This window comes from Leucopleurus acutus (genome assembly GCF_964270905.1).
Source record: "Leucopleurus acutus genome assembly, chromosome: 11".
In the NCBI taxonomy this organism is placed as follows: Eukaryota; Metazoa; Chordata; class Mammalia; order Artiodactyla; family Delphinidae; genus Leucopleurus; species Leucopleurus acutus.
Genome location: NC_139152.1, coordinates 85,905,135 through 85,919,240, shown reverse-complemented (window position 1 = coordinate 85,919,240; position 14,106 = coordinate 85,905,135). Strand labels below are relative to the sequence as shown.

The following is a 14,106-nucleotide window of genomic DNA, read 5'->3' as shown; positions in this document are numbered from 1 at the left end:
ATATATATATATATATATATATAATATATATATATATATATATATATATAATTGAATCACTTTGCTGTATACCAGAAACTAACACAACATTGTAAATCAGCTATACTTAAATAAGAAAATTAAAAAAAAAAAAGAAGCCTTTGTGAACAAAGGACAGGAGGCATCTGGGCTCACATCCTTCAGGGCCTCGGGCCCCAGGAAACATTTGGATTTTATTATCAGTGCGAGGGAAAGCCTTGCAGGAGTTAGGCTGGGGATGACATCGCCTGATTTCTGTTTTGAGGTCACGTTTGCTGCTGTATGGAGAATGGACATAGGGAGACCAGGTACATGGCTGTCCCTCCCTGGTGTGCAGATGCAAGGCCTGAGGCCCTGGGCAATGAATGGGGTACTATTGATGATGGGAAAGATGCTTTTTGATAATTTAATGGTAATCCTTTATAATTAATACTAAATTCCTTAGCACAGGGAGTTAAATCTGCTCTGTTTACTGCTAGCAATGCTCTAGTAACACCTTCTTGAAATATAATTATGGTTTTTATCTCTTTCCGTAAGAAAGTATGGCTCAGAAAACCATAAAACTGTCTACTTTTTAGAAGTCTATTATTGTTAGAGTATCTAACTTTCAATAACTAGCAAATTTTAGGCCTTTGCAAAGGGTATGTTCCCAAGGCAGTGTGTATCTAGGTACAGCCCATTACTTATTAATTAGGCTTATGGGGCTTATTCACGTGTTTCTTGTTGTAAGGCTGTACCATTTTATTGTTTCTTATTGCAAGGCTGTACCGGCTTGCCTTCTCTAGGACTTGGTTACCATGGTGATGGCTGGTTTCACTACATCCGTATTCTCACTCTGTTTCTGACCGGTTCATTTGCAAAACAGACTTGGATTTGGTTTCAGTCTATTGCCTCAGCTCCTCAGCCCTATAACTTCTGCACACACACAAATTCATTATAGAAAAACCAACTCCATGCAATGTAGGTCAGTAATTGATTTATTAAGAAAAAACCCAGCTATTGGCAGCGAGGAAGAAATGATATTAAATGACCTGCCTAGTGACATCTTAACTCTTCTGTGGAAAAAAAGCCTTGAGCATCATCTTCTTTGCCAAAATTTATTCCCTGCAGGCAGAGTGCTGAACAACCTGGCAAAGTCAGCATCTAAGGAGTACTTAAAAGAAAATCATATTCTGCAATGTGCTGCTGAAATGTCCAGCTTACTGGACAACAACACCTGTGACCAGGTTACCATGAAATACACTGAAGGTGTTCTGATGGAAACGTGTGTTTTTGCTTGAAAATGTTTTATTTTCTGTACTAGCTGTTACGGTTATGATTAATATACTTAACCCATCCTCGCTAATCCATTTCCCAACTAACTGATTGGGTTAAGAAAGGATGAATTGTAACGTTTCCATCCTCTGATTAAGTGGTTCTCAACCCGGGGCAGGCTTGCGCCCAGTGGGGCCTTTGGCAATGTCCGGAGACGCGTTAGCTTGTCACGACTGTGGGTGTCGTTATTGGCACCTAGTGGGTACAGGCCAGGGGAGATGGCAAACATCATACAGGACCCTTCGCAACAAACTCTCCGGCCCCAAATGTCCATAGTGCTGCGGTTGATCGTAGTGCCCTGGTTTCTTATAAAGATGTACACACATCTTATCGATCACTTTGAAAGTCTCAAGTCTCTGCTAATATAAACTGCTCTGCTGTTCTGCGTCATCCTGTATAGAATAAAGGACGTTTATGAGCATTATTTTTGGTGGCACAATGAAGGTAGCCAACATGTATCGTGCCCAGTAAGTCACACACATGCATTTTATTTTCAGATCTGCTGCCGGAAACGCTTCTCTTGCAAAGATGAAATTTCAAGAAGGCTTAAATATCAGGAGGAGTTTGGTGAGAAAAACCTCCTAGGTGGAGAAATTATGGAATTTTTAGCGGATTTACTGTTTTTCCCACTGAGACATAGTGAAAGGTAAGTTTTTATGAAATGTTTCAAGTAGTGTGTCTCCTTTCCCCAACCCCGGTCGCCCCAAAAACCCCACTAGTGACAGGGAGGTCAGGGGTCACTCATCGGGGCATCTCACTTCTTCGGTTCCAGCCTTGTGCAGAGAAACTCACTGTGCCTGAGAGTTCTGCCCTGATCTATTTGTCAGGACACCGACCATGATATATTTGAAAGGAGCTCCTAGCCCACAAACCGTGTAGAGGTTTTCGCAGGAGGAAAAGTAAAAAGGAGGACAATGCCATCGTGAATGTCTCCCAGCATCACCCCGGGCCCTGTGAGGAAGATGTATGCATTGTACTTCAGGCCTCTGTGGACTGTGTCTCCGGTACCACACCCCACTGGTCTGTCTTCTGCAAGACCTAGGCCAGAGCCTGCAGTGCCTCAGACCCCACTTTCCTGCCACCCCTCCTCGCCGGGGAAGACCTGTCACTCTCTTGGCACGTGTGGGGCTTTCCTCGGCTCTCCGTGCAAAGGGGTTCTGCAGCGGCAGAGACAGATTGGACTCACCTCCAAATACATGGAAAAGCAGCGGGGTATGCGGGGTCAGTAGATGGAAAGTTACTAAGAGGAAATGTCAGGGGTACGGATGGGGGTGGATTCTGGCTAAACAGACATAACAGGATTCTTGCTGAAGGCAGGCCAGGGTGATCAGACGTCACCTGGGGGATGGTGCCGGTGAGGATTCTCGCTGGTTGGACAATGCAGAGAAGAACACCGAAGTCCAAAGGTTGGGGCCTAGTTGAAAATTGCTCAGAAGAGCCTGAGTAGAGTTTGGTCAGGAGAGACTGTCAGCGTCTGTGTTTAAAAGAGGGGTTGTAGGGCTTCCCTGGTGGCGCAGTGGTTGAGAGTCCGCCTGCTGATGCAGGGGACACGGGTTCGTGACCCGGTCCGGGAAGATCCCACATGCCGCAGAGCGGCTGGGCCCGTGAGCCATGGCCGCTGAGCCTGCGCGTCCGGAGCCTGTGCTCCGCAACGGGAGAGGCCACAGCAGTGAGAGGCCCGCGTACCGCAAAAAAAACCCCACAAAAAACAGACAAACAAAAAAAAGAGGGGTTGTAGGTATTACCGTCTGGATCTAATCTGTGTTAGGATTTGCCAAGCTCGACCACTTCTTCCTTTGATAGGTTGGTATGAGAGAAAGTTCTCTGTGAGTCCACAGAGAGTCCACCACCCCCTTCCTTTGGCCCAGCCTGCACCCTTGCACAGCCAGTTCAGCTGGCTGAAGGGCCAGGGACGCTCTAGGTGAAATTGTAAAGTTGTGAGGTTTTGTTTTTGTAGCCCCTCCCTCTCCCCGCCCTGTTGGCTGTCCTGCCTTTCACTTTTCCCTTTCCACCATCCTTGAGAGAATTTTCCTCTCACCAGGGAGGTGACCTCTTCTCTTCTGGCTTTTGCTCCCGAGGAAAATGTGATGTGACTCATCTCTAATGCAGAACTGCAGATCAGTGTTAACCCTTTCGAAGAATATTTACCTTGAAAAGAGTAGCCCCAATAAAGGAGCTTCTAAGGGTAAAGTTACCAGTGCTCTATAGTAGTGCTGAGATGTTGGGCTCTGGGGTCCTGTTGCCTGGATTCAAATTTTGTTTCTGCCGTTTGGTAACGGTGAGAACCTGGGCGCATACTTAGCATGTTGGTGTCTCATTTGTTTCCTCATTGGTAAAACGAGAGTGGTGGTAGTGTTTTCCTTGCAGGATGATGGTGAGAACTGAGAGATCTTCTATGTAAAGTGCTTGGAAGAACGCCTGGCGGACTGAATTGATAAATTGAGTTCTTAGTATTATTCTTTTGCTCCCCAGCAGGGAATTTTTGAGGCACTTGACACTACGTAAGCCTACTTTTGTTCCTCTTAAGGTCAGCACTGTGAGCAGAGAACAGGACCTTCTTTAGAGAAGCAAAAAGCTTGACAGTAGAACCATTGCCTCATAAAAGAGAAATCTAAACACGTAGCTCACTGACTGAGTCATCTCTATGGCCTGGGCTGCCCCACCATGAATCCAGGGCTGGCAGTGTGTGACTCATCAGACACTTAACACTGCCGCCGTTCAGTGTGCATGGCCTCTGTGTCAGAGGAGCTGACCGTACTTGGCAGTCTTCTTTCCAGACCTCATTGTCAATGGTCAGCCTTCCGAAATGACCGAGAAGCCTTTATCCTTACTGAAGGTTGTCCTTAGGTGACCGCACCTTCCACGTTGGTTAAGACTGGGAGATTTTCGCTGTGCCACTCAACTCACCTCTCAAACATGTGGAGATCCTTTGTCTTGGTGGCCAGGGGCCCTCAAGACAGCTCTCATGCACTGGGGAAATGATCAGAGGGTCCTAAGGGGCCTTGGAGAGTGGGGATAGGTAGGGATGGATTCATGAGGTCAAATTACAAAATTAAAAGTAACCCTCCCCCAACTCCCCCCTCCCCCTGGCGCCCCCTTCCCCCAGGACAGAGAAGAATGAGCAAACTGGCTTAAGAGGAACGGGGATATGTTCTCAGTGAAATCAGTGAATGTCATCGCTCTCTCTCTCAACTTTGTATCCATTCATCAGCAGCTGTCCTTTCATCCGTGTCCCCTCCACAGACAAATGTCTCAATTGCCTCACTTGCCGCTGACGTTACTCGCCTCTCCCTCCACCCAACTCCGTTTCGCCTGCTGCCATGAACATCATCAGGAACATCCTCGTTGTGTCTCTTTGCACTTTGATCTTGTTGGTCGTCTGCTGCTGGAGGTTTTGACAGCATCCATGGCTCCCCTCCTGAGATACGCTCTCCTGGTTTCTGAGCTACCCACACTCATGGCCATCTTCTCTGATGATGCCTTCTTGGTTTCTTTCGTGGGTTTCCTCTTTCTCTTCCCGACTCTCGTCTAGATGGTGGTGCTCTCTTGGGTTCAGTTCTTGGACTCTACGTGTATCAGCCGCGGTGCCGCGACCTCGCCCGTGCCCAGGGCTTCAGCCAGCATTCCCTAAGGCGATGGCTTCTCGTCTCCATCTCCTTCTCAGACCTCCATCATCAGCTGCACACGTGTGCATCCATCTGCCTGTTGGGCATCTCCGTTTGGGTATCCAAAGCCTCTGGGCAGTCCAGAAAACATCCACCCCTCTCCCTGACAAAATGCATCTTCTCCCATCTCACCCAGTACAGACACCATCTTTAATGACACATTTTCGTGGTATTTATTATCAGTCACCATGCTAAACCCACTCCATACATTTTCTCATTTAATCCTCACAGCAGCTCTGTCATCCTCATCTTGAACACGAGAAAACCGAGGTTTAGGAGATTAGGATGCTTGACTAGCTTTCAAATGGTAAGGCCAGGATTAGCACCAGGGGAGTCTGACTGCAGAGCCGTGGTGCCTAACCACCGTGTCACTACCAGGCACGCTTGACCTCAGAGCTCAAGCTCCTAACCTCATCATCCTACTGCACGTGCAGATGCCAGCGCTCCTAGCACCAGGACCACCACATTCCATGTGACGCCAGGACTTAGCAGGTCTTCGGTTACATCTGTGGCCACTGCATTAGCTCAGACCCTTAGCGTTCTTCCTCTGGACCAACTGGTCTCCCCTCCCATAGCCTCACCTGCTTCAGTTTATCCTCCGCACTTGCACCCAGGTGAATTTTCTAAAACGCAGGTTGGATCACATCACTGTCTTAATGAAAACTCTTCAGTATTAAAGTCCCAAACCCCTAGGTTTGCACTCAGTGTCCTTCACAGGTGGCTGGTCCTCTGTTTCACCCTCCAGTCTCTCCTCCTACCCTGGGAAATTCTCTGAGGGCAAGGGTTAGTCTTCCTTATTTCTGAACCGCAGCCCCAGTGCCAGCATTCCGTGAATGTTTGTTGGATAAATGGATGAATGCCATGCTTCTTGGATGCAAAGCCTTAATTAGATTTCTCGTTTCTAGATTCAAAGGAAGCAAGCAATTGAATATTATAAACCAGTGATAAAAATAAAGGAAAATGCAGGCACTCTGGCCAGCTCCTCACTCGTCAGGAAGCAGCTGAGCATTAGCCTAAGTGATACCTTGTGTAAATTAGGTAATTGCTTTGATGTATTTCTGTTAGAAGCAGATGACTTTTCCCTCCATCTCACCTGCATACTTTGCTTATTTTTAAAAAAGCCTTCAACTCCTGTTCCACATACTTTCAACTTTTTTTTTTTTTTTGCGGCTTATTTATCTTCCCTCATTAGGTAAGTGTCTTAGTCTGTTGCTATAAGTACACTGGGTGGGTTAAACAACAGAATTTTATTTCTCACAGTTCTGGAGCCTGGAAAGTCCAAGATCAAGGTGCCAGCAGATTTGGTGAGGGCCCATCTCCTGGTTCAAAGACGACTGTTTTCTCACCGTGTCCTCACGTAGTGGAAGAAAGGGGCTGAGAGCTCTCTGGGGTCTCTCTTATAAGGGGCACTAATCCCATTCGTAAGGGCTCTATCTTCATGGCCTTATCACCTCTCAAAGGCCCCACCTCGTAATACCATCATCTCAGGGGTTAGGATTTCAACATAAGGACTTTAAGGGGGACATAAACATTCGTGCCACAACAGAAAGATATCTTTTAAAAGTCCTTTCCATCCCATTTTTCATTCTTTTGTAGGCAGAGCACCGTGCCGAACCACACCCCTCTCCGGTCAGTGTAGTCTCCCTTCTTCCTTCCGGTCCTGTTTTAAGATGCAGTTTCTCCAGCAGCAGCCTTTTCATACTGATCCCTGTGTTGCCAAAGTAACATGTGGCCAGAAACAACGCGACGGGCCCGCTTTTGATTTTACTCGCGGGACTCAGTGCCTCAGATCTGGGGCAGAGATTTTCTGATTAAAGATCAACATTTAAAACTTAAAACGAAAGTTAAAAAAATTGAAATGAAAAATTTTGGCCTTAAATCTTACCAGGAGGATTGGGGTTGGGTCTCTTGCCTCCTCTTGGTCTCTGTTGCTTCTGTCATACTGTTCTGTTTCCCTTCATGGGAGGAGTTCTGATTCTGTCTCTGAGTTTCTTCCACCAGAATGTTGATATTATTACCTGTGGTTTATAGTGACTGTTGAGTCTCTTCATCCCTGGTACTAGATTGGTTAGGTGGAATTTACTGACATTTTATGGGTGGTCCTCCAGGGTCACTGTCGAAGAACTCAGGGGCCTCTGAGAGAAAGGTCCTGCTTTCCAGGCTCTGCTGTTGCCAGGGACCAGGGTAGCAGGACCTCACGTTTTACTGCCTCAGTACTTATTTGACTCAGTAGCCCATTAGCTTGTTCTGCAAATAGTTGCCACACATGAATTCTGTCATTTGCCTGGAGCATCACTGCCAGGCTTGGGAACTGAGGAGAATGAGAGTTGAATTGGAGGCTGCAAATAATGCTTGGATAGGAGGCTGGGGACAGGCCACAGCTGGAGGGTGCGGTAGGTGTAGTCAGGGATGTGATTCCCACAGACAGCACTTCCCAACTTTTGTGCCTCCAGGGAGTGGGTTCAAATAGAGTGAGGGTTCAATGAGGGTCCAACAGAGACCTCTCGGCCCTTGGGCAGCTTTGTTTCTTTCTTTAAGTAGGCTACACTAGAAATCTCAGTTTCTATAAATGCTACAACTAGAAAAATTTTGCAACGCTGTCAGGGCTCCTGAAATCTCATTGCCACAGGGCACAATCTACTTCAGCCTTAAAGGGTGTTTTTTAACCCCGGGCTGATTTTGACCCTCAGGACAAAAAGTCTGGAGAAACTGGATTGTCATGGCTCGGGGTGGGGAGTGCACATTTAGTGGGTGGAGGCCTGAGAGGCTGCTAAACACCTTACAGTGCCCAGGACAGCCCCCGACAATAAAGCATTACCCAGCCCAAGGTGTCAACAGCGCCAAGACTAGGAAACCCTGACCTAAATCAGCCACTTCCCCCAGCATGTATGCTTGTCATCCATATTACGATAAAACAGGATTGCTCTCAGCCTAGTCATTTGCTGACAAAAAAGGCTTAAGATACTTGATATCTGCAGGGAAAGAATATTTTCTATTTTCACTCTACAGATTTAGTAGTATGTGTGTGTGTGTGTGTGTGCGTGTGTGCGTGTGTGTACTTTTTTTTTTCCAGTAAGCGTGTCCTGGCTGAGTAAAGATTTTGTTTATAAACAGAAATTGCAGACGCAAATCTAGAGAACATTTATGGGAAAGGGACTAGTTTACCTGATCTGGTTGCTTTGCCTAATTTTTTGTTACTAGTTTTGGTGGCTTGTCTGTGGTGAAAGTATAATATATTCATTTACTTTCCGATAAGAGGGTCTCTGGCAATCACAGTGTTTTGGTGACTTCTTAAATCATTCTTTATGATAGGTTTCCATTTTACAGTCAATTTTCAACGTGGTTACGATCAAGTATTTTTCTGTAAGGAGCACTTTCTCGCCATTATTTTATAGTTTTTCCCACCTGCTGGTGATTGAAGTTGATTCATTTCACATAAGGCCTGATCCAGGCTCACAGGAACATCGTGCGTGGTTAAGTCAGCTGTCAGGGCAGAATTCTTGTGCTTTTGTTTCAGTCCCTGGTGGTGAGAGCTGATGGGTATCTTCAGTACAGGAGGATGAGAGCCTTGGGAGGGAAAGGTAGACTAAGTTTATGGATACCTCGGAATCAGTTGTTCTTTGACATATTTTTAGTTTTCCTATGTAGGGGTGGAAAAACGTTTCTTCCATCTTCTTAGGGTCCCTGGCTGAGCCTGAAAATTAAATTGAAAAGGCAGACTTTCACCACCGTCGTTCCACCTGACCCTGCAGGCAGAAATTTGAGAGGCTGACTTTGGTAAGAAATTCTATCTCCTGCGGCTTTTATTAAGAAGCCCAGGATCTCTTAACAGCAGCTTCTGGACCAAGCAAGGAGTACTAGATGATAGAATCCCACCTTTGTCACCAAAACTGTAGGGGAGAAAAAAAATTTTTTTCCTCTACCCTCCTGGGTTCTTCTGCTGGGGCCGTGTAAAATTAGCCTGAAAAAAGATTGATTTAACAAGAGAAAAATCAAACAGAAGTTTACTAACGTGTGCATCACACTTAACACACCTACTCAGGGATGAGCAACTCCAAGGGGTGGCTTGAACTTGGGGTCTATATACTAACTTAGCAGGGGAGAGGGAGCGGGGAGAGAAGGCCCTCATGGAAAAGCAAATGACTCTTTGGAAGGATAAATAGGCCCTTAGGAGAATAGACGACGTGGTAGTTTGTGGCAGTGTCTGTCTGGGTGTGGTGCTGGCTTCCTGTCCCCTGCCCCCTCTCCCGGGGAGGGGACTTACAACACTTGAGTCCTTTTGGGAGGCTCTGCTTTTAGGCACATAAGGGCTCTCGGAATCAAATGCCTCGGCTCGTAATAATTCTGATGTCAGTGTGGCCTACTTTCGGGTGGCATATCGTGATCCCCCTTATGTACCTTTAATGGAAAACGTCTATCTACATGGAGCGTGCCTGAAGAACTCATAAAATAAGAAGGAAGCCAGAACCACATGTAGCTGGGACTCATCATTAGTCATTTTTAAAGAAGTTTCGGGGCCTCTGTAGTAAAAGTGTTACCGAACGTTAGTCATCAGAGCGATCCTCTCTAAGGATTTTTGCAGTGAGGGAAGAACTCTGGTGTATGACGCTTACGCTGTATCTGTTCAGTGAGGATTTAGTGCTTTATACATCGTAATGCATGACAGGATTATAAGGATGTGTTATCTTAACCTAACCAGTTTGTAGGTCTGGGGTGGTTTGGGAGATTCATTCACCCGGTTAAGATAAACAAGCCTCCTACTGCGCACCCTACCCCGGCCCCCCCGGCCCCCCAGCACTCAGCCTGAAGCTGCCCGTGTGAGTGGCAGCCCAATCACCCAATCACAAGTCATTGCTTGCATCTGCCTTTGTGACTCTGGATTGGAGGCTCTTGTAAGAAACTTTCCTTTGTCTGAGTTTTTCTCCTTGTGGGGGCAGTTCCTCAGGTGCTCTGCAGGGGCTGCTTACTACTTTGAAATGGTCTCCTAGGTCCTCCAACGTGAATTTTATGAATGCCGTACGGCCTGTATTTCAATCTAAATGACAATTTGTCTTGGTCTTTTCTAGATGCGGTAATAGACAAATGGGATGGGACAGATGGGAACTCTGTCCCCCGTGCTCAAAGAACCGTCCTATGCTTTGTATCTGGGGGATCCGAAAACAAATGAAGTTAATTTCTCCCTTTAAGCAAATCCTTGTTTTGTTAGGAGGCAAAACAAACCTATTATAAAATATATAACACATGAAAGATTTAAAGCACAGCCTGGTTGGAGGAGGCTGAACTGGGTTTTAGTTTTTGCCTGGCCATAGCCAGTTATGTGACCTTTGCCAAGTCACAAGTGCTCTGGCCCAGGTCTATCTCTCCGCTCCATCTGTAACTAAGGATATAGGGTTCCTTGAAGTTCTCTGCAGAGTTACTCTTCCATGTTTACATTTAAGGGAGACAGTGATCAGTAGCAGGTTTTCCAGGGAAAGCCTCTCGGGAGGAATGCTTAAGGGAGATGGAGGGTGTGAGCTGGCCGAGGACGAGGCACTGCGAGGCAGGGGATGTGCATGAACGAAGGTAGGAAGGTAGGAATAAACAAAGACGTGGAGAAGACCAATTGGGAGCTGGCAGGGGGGCTATGAGAAAGGGTGGGATGGGAGGTGAAGACGTAAGAAAACAGGCAGTGGTAGGAGAATCGAGGCAGTGCACTGATTTGAAGGCAGTTCTGTCTATTGGCAAGTGGAGATTTAAGACTGAAGACGGCTTGGGGGCCAATTACCGTTTCATGGTCTTATTCTGTTTAGGAGACTGTTTTGGAAACTCTTTAGAATCATTGAGAACTCAGCAAGGCTGTCTGAAGCCTGCCTACAATTTCAGAGTGAAGTGAATTCCCTGTGCATCCTGTGTAAATGCACGCCCACCCTCATTACTTCTTCGCTCAGCTCTATTTTCCTTCATAGCACATAGCACACTACCTAAAATTATGTATTTATTTATTAGTCTTTTTTGCCATTTTAAAAAATGGGAGTATAGTTGACTTACAATGTTTCAGGTATACAGCAAAGTGATTCAGTTATATAAATATATATATGTATAATTTTCCATTATGGTTTATTACAAGATATTAAATATAGTTCCCTGTGCTATACAGTAGGTCCTTGTTGTTTATCTATTTTATTAGTAGTTTGTATCCCAAACTCCTAATTTATCCCTCCCTCACCTTTCCCCTTTGGTAACCATAACTTTGTTTTCTATGTCTGTGAGTCTGTTTCTGTAGTAAGTTCATGTGTATTATTTTTGTAGATTCCACATATAAGTGATATCATGTGATGTTTGTCTTTCTCTGTCCTACTTGCTTCGCTTAGCATGATAATCTCTAGGTTCATCCATGTTGCTGCAAATGGCATTATTTCATTCTTTTTTATGGCTGAGTAATATTCCTTTGTATACATGTACCACATCTTCTTTATCCATTTATCTGCTGACAGACATTTAGGTTGCTTCCATGTCTTGGCTATTATAAATAGTGCTGCTATGAACATTGGGGTGCATGTATCTTTTTGAATTAGAGTTTTCATCTTTTCTGGATATATGCCCAGGAGTGGGATTGCCAGATCATATGATAAGTCTATTTTTAGTTTTCTAAGGAACCTCCATACTGTTCTCCATAGTGGCTGCACCAGTTTACATTCCCATCAGCAATGTAGGAGTGTTCCTTTTTCTCTACACTCTCTCCAGCATTTATTATTTGTAGACCTTTGGATGTTGGCCATTCTGACCAGTGTGAGGTGATACCTCATTGTAGTTTTGCATTTCTCTAATACTTAGTGATGTTGAACATCTCTTCATGTGCCTATTGGCCATCTGTATGTCTTCTTTGGAGAAATGTCTATTTAGATCTTATTAGTTTTTTAAAAAATCTGCCTTTCTTGCTAAAAAGAAGGAACTTGATCTGTCTTTCCACCATTGTATGCCCAGCTTCTGGAACAGTGGCTGGCACATAGTAGGTTCTCAGTAAAAATTTGCCAAGGGAATGAACATATAATGGAGAAAATGACTTTGTTAATTCAGATTTACCCTTCCACTTTAGAAAAGCAAGTATTTATTATTAAGGGTATTTTAATGTTAATTACGTGTATTATAATTCATTCATTAATTCTTTCAACAAATATTTACTGAACCTTAAAGCAGTAAAAACAGATTTTATTCAAGACTATTGCAATAGGAGGAAAGAGACATTAGTACAGGACTGGGTTCAGTTCCAAATATGGGCATGGGCAAGTGGGAATTTGTAGCCAAGGAGTAGGGTGGGGGTCAGTGGATAGAAAATTACTAAGAGGCAACACCAAGGATAAGGGGAATTCTGGCTAAACGAACCTAGCAGGATTCTTGCTGAAGGCAGGCCAGGGTGATCACACATCACCTGGGGGATGGTGGAGAATAAGAAACTTGACTAGATATCGAGGGTAATCAGGTATTGAGCATGGCTAAACTCAGCAGGATTCTTGTTAAAATTTGACTACATAGAGATGAACATAGAAACCCAAAAGTCAAGCCTAGCTGAAGAAGAGTTCAGAGAGCCTGAGTAGAGTTTGGTTAATGAGAGATTCTTTGCCAGGTGACAATCTCTGTTTTGGTTCCTGGGGATATAGCAGTGAGCAGGACAGGTAGAGACCCACACTGCCTTCACTGAGCTCACACTGAGACCAACAGCTGTCAGACAACTAAATACAAGACTGTTTAGCTGCAATTGTGGAAAATGCCACCATAGAGATTGTGGTTGGACAACTAAACACACAGTGGCTGCACCACAGTTGTGCAAAGTGCTATCGTGGCAAAATACAAGTGCTAACAGGGGACCTTGATCTGTTAGAGGGAGGGGGATGGGTCGGGGGTGCTTCTCAGGAAATGATGCTGCAACTGAATGTGAAGGTGGATTTGCTTGTTAAGTAAAGTGGTGGGGAGGGAAAAGAGTCATCTAGGCAGTGAGGACAGAATTTGCAAATCTGGAAGGAACAAAAAGGGCCAGTGGGGCTAGTATGCAGAGACCAATGTGGGGGGGAGAGGGTGCATGAGGAGGATGTCAGAGAGGTGTCACAGGCCTCGAGGCCTGTTCAGGGATTTGGGATGTTACCTGAGGAGCAACTGACACATACACACTACTATATATAAAATGGATAACTACTAAGGACCTACAGGGAACTCTACTCAATACTATGTAATGGCCTATATGGGAAAAGAATCTAAAAAAGAGTGGATAAATGTATTTGTATGACAGATTCACTTTGCTGTACACCTGAAAGTAACACAAAATTGTAAATCAATTCTACCCCAATAAAAATTAAAAAAAAAAAAAAAAAAGCAATTGAAGCCAGTGCAAGGTTTTTGCAAAGTGAGGGAGTGTTAGGAATATAGGGTCCTTCATTCCTCTAGCATCATCATCACAAGAGATTTCTCACACAGCATGCTAAAATCATCTTGTATATCCAGAGTCATGAAGGAGCTCAAAGAACCTTTTTTTTTTTTTTTTTTTTTTGCAGTACGCGGGCCTCTCACTGTTGTGGCCTCTCCCGTTGCGGAGCACAGGCTCCGGACGCGCAGGCTCAGCGGCCATGGCTCACAGGCCCAGCTGCTCCGCAGCATGCAGGATCTTCCCGGACCGGGGCACGAACCCATGTCCCCTGCACCGGCAGGCGGACTCTCAACCACTGCGCCACCAGGGAAGCCCTCAAAGAACCCTTTTTTGACTTCATTTCTATTTCTTTTTACTGTATTTTGACCTCTCAAACGGACTGTGAACTCCCAGGGGCAGGGGACTTATTTATTCTTTGTATCTTCAAAGCATCACAAAGAGTGCTAGCTGTGCATAAGTGCTCTGTCAATGCAGGAAGGGTGAGGAAAGTGGATAAACAGTTTCTTTCTGGGGGGTTACACAATTTGCCTGGCTTTCCAACAAAAGTGATGGCTCTGATCCAGGCTAACAACATTAAAAGAAGTGACCTAAATTGTATTTTAGCCTATTGAGAACAGGAATTTTTAGGTCACTTTATTTATTTATTTATTTATTTATTAGGCTGCATTGGGTCTTCCTTGCTGCGCATGGGCTTTCTCTGGTTGTGGCAAG

General features: G+C 45.1%; 1 pseudogene across 1 annotated transcript in view; it reads left to right on the top strand.

Annotated features, from left to right (window-relative positions):
• Positions 1 to 14,106, top strand: part of LOC309968958 (putative tetratricopeptide repeat protein 41) — a 67,722-nt pseudogene that overhangs the window by 41,557 nt on the left and 12,059 nt on the right. The window contains exons 11-13 of the transcript in view: positions 1,129 to 1,282; positions 1,830 to 1,978; positions 5,903 to 6,035. The product of the transcript in view is annotated as a putative tetratricopeptide repeat protein 41 (transcript). The remainder of the gene's footprint in view (positions 1 to 1,128; positions 1,283 to 1,829; positions 1,979 to 5,902; positions 6,036 to 14,106) is intronic.